The sequence below is a fragment of the Symphalangus syndactylus genome, chromosome 9 (assembly GCF_028878055.3).
Source record: "Symphalangus syndactylus isolate Jambi chromosome 9, NHGRI_mSymSyn1-v2.1_pri, whole genome shotgun sequence".
In the NCBI taxonomy this organism is placed as follows: Eukaryota; Metazoa; Chordata; class Mammalia; order Primates; family Hylobatidae; genus Symphalangus; species Symphalangus syndactylus.
Window position 1 is genome coordinate 106,237,103 of NC_072431.2, and position 3,093 is coordinate 106,240,195.

Genomic DNA, 3,093 nt, shown 5'->3' on the forward strand with positions numbered 1-3,093 from the left:
TGCATTTTTTATTGATATATAATAGTTTTACATACTTAGGGGGTACATGTGATATTCTGATACCTGTATATGATGAACAGTGGTAAAATCTGAGTACTTCGGATATCCATCACCTCAAATATGTATCTTTTCCCTGTGTTGGAAACATTACAAAGCTTCTCCTCTAGCCATTTTGATGTATACAATAAATTATTAACTATAGTTTCCCTCCCTACTACTGAATACTAGAACTAACTCCTTCTAACTGTATTTTTGTACCAAAATGTGCATTTTTCTGTGTGATTTTTCTTTCTTTTTTTTTTTTTTTTTTTTAACAAATGCTAGAACTTTGTGTGGATGCTCTTAGCGCCTACTTCCTCCTGCCTTCCTGGTTTTGAGCTTCTGCCTAACCCATTCTCTAACAAGGGGAATGGGAGCTCAGGAGTTGAATTCAATCAGTCAGAATTTACCGTGGATTGCGAGATGGATTTGCTTCTCCCTGAGAGTAAACCCAAATAAAAAAATTTGCTGTGACAGCAAAGAAGAATGGGAGGATGGCTGTTAGGCAACCAACAGGGTCACTTCCCAGGGTGTAGTTTGTGTGGGGTTTGTTTTGTGTTTTGAACTTAATATTTTTTCCTTTGTTTAGTGAAAAAGTAGCATGCTCATAAATAGAAACAAAGTAACCAGTACAAAAGGCTTACAGTAAAAAAAAAAGACTCTCTACCCATCCTTATGCCATAACTTACATAAAAATTATGAAATATCATTAAGAGAAAAATTTTAAATTCTAAGCAAATGAAAGAGAAAATTTTAAGATTCTAAGCAAAGGAAGGGAAATAACATATTTATGGATGGAAAGTACTGATACTGAAAATATTCTACCCAAATTGATTATAGATTCAATACAATCCCAGTTAAGACCCAGCAAAGTTTTTCTAAGAAGTCAACAATTTCTTTCTCGCATTTGTGTGAAAATGCAAAAGACATAATATCCAAGATAACCTTAAGAAGAAAAAAACTGGAGACTATACATATAGGACATTGTGGCTTATTATAAAGTTCCAGTCATTAAGACAGTGTAGAGTTGATACTAGGAAATATAAAAACTTATCCATTCATATCCAATGACTCAATTATGACTTAGTTTCTGTATAGAGGGGGGAAGAATGGCCTTTTAAAATAAATGGTACTGATTCAATTGGATATCTATATAGAAGGTGTAGGTAGTATTTTTCTCCATTTGCTTAGACCTTTTAAATTTTATTTTAACCATATTTTATATTTTTTGTACATACCTTTTTCCAGATTAATGAAATTATTTTCTATTTCTAATTTGCTAAGACATTTTATCACAAATAGATTTTGAGATCCTTTTGTAGTTTGTAAGTGTGATGATTGGGTTTTTTCACGCTCATGTGTGAGATATGCCTTCCTTAAAGTTTGTTACACCATCAGCACATTACCCATCTGACAATTAAAAAAATAGATTTTAACTCTCATCAAATACTTTTTTGCATCTATTGACATAATCATGTGATTTTTCTATTTCACTTTGTTAATGTGTCTGATTATGTTGATTCGTTCTCAAAGTTTAACACTCTCGCATTCCTGGAATAAAAGGCACTTAATCATGATGTAGTAAGCATTTTATATATCACTGGATTTAATTTACTGTTTTTACAAAAATTCTTATATATATTTCATGAGAGAGCTTGGCAAGTAATTTCCTTTTGAGTAATGATCTTTTCAGAATTTAATATCAAAGTTTTGCTGGCATCATAAAATATGTTGGGAAGTGTTTCTTCTTTTTCTTTTATCTTGAAGAATTTTAGGAAGAATCCACTAGTGAAGTCATCTGGGCTGATGAAATTTTTTGTGGAAAAGTGTTAATTTATGCGTTCAATTACTTTACTAGATATAGAACTATTTAAGTTTTGTATTTCTGTTTGTCAATTTTGGTAAGGTCTATTTTTATAGGAATTTTCTAATTTTCCCTACATTTCCAAATTTATTGGCATAAAGTAGTTCCTCATATCTGTTTTTTTTTTTTTTTTTTTTTTTTGAGATGGGGTCTGGCTCTGTTGCCCAGGCTGGAGAGCAATGGTGTGATTTTAGCTCACTGTAACCTCCACCAGCTAGGCTCAAGCAATCCTCCCACCTCAGCCTCCTGAGTAGCTAGGACCACAGGCACACACCACTACATCCAGCTAAGTTTTTTTTTTTTTTTTTTTTTTTAGTAGAGACAAGGTTTCACCAGGCTGGTCTCAAACTCCTGAGCTCAAGCAATCCTCCTGACTCAGCCTCCGGAACTGCTGGGATTACAGGTGTGAGCCACTGCTCCCAGCCTCACTCTTATTTTTTAATATCTCTGTTGTCTGTAGCGATGTACACCTTTTCATTCTGACATTGATAATTTGTGACTTGTCTCTTTTTTTATCTGTCCTTGTAGCTGTTCATTAATCTTACTAATCTTTTCAAATGATAAACGTTTAGCTTTTTATTTTTCCCTATTTCATGCTCATTTTCTATTTATTAACTTCTTCTCATTTTTTAAATTGACTTTCATCTACTTTGGGTTTAATTTGCTGTTCTTCTAACTTCTTGATAATACTTAGCTAATTGCCATTTCAACATTTCTTTTTTCTAAAATATGCATTTATTGCATAAATCACCCCCAAATGCAACTTTAGCTACATCCCATTAGTTTTAATATATTGAATTTTTATTATTATTCAAGCGAAAATATTTTCTAGTTTTTATTGGAATTTCTCATTTAACCCATGCACTACCATTATTATTGTATAATTTCCAAATAGTGTTTTTTAAGTTTAATTGTACTATGGTCATAAAACATACTGTGTATGATTTCAATCCTCTGAGATTTTCTGAAATTTGCTTTATGGCCCAACATAATATCAGTGTTAGTAAATGGTCCACGTGCACTTAGGAAGAATGTGTATTCAACTCTTCATTGTGTTGTTCAAATCTACATACATATTTCCTTTTTTTCCACCTACGTATTCCATTAGTTATTCAGAGAACTGTCTTATCAACTTGCATTTTGGTAATAGATTTGTTTTTTGGTAATAGATTTGATTTTGGTAATAGATT

General features: G+C 32.0%; 1 non-coding gene across 1 annotated transcript; it reads left to right on the top strand.

The window, feature by feature from the left end:
* The first annotated feature begins 1,349 nt into the window (after positions 1 to 1,349).
* Positions 1,350 to 1,455, top strand: LOC129490925 (small nucleolar RNA U13). The gene has a single exon (XR_008660394.1). It is a non-coding gene; the product is annotated as a small nucleolar RNA U13 (small nucleolar RNA).
* Positions 1,456 to 3,093: the final 1,638 nt, after the last annotated feature.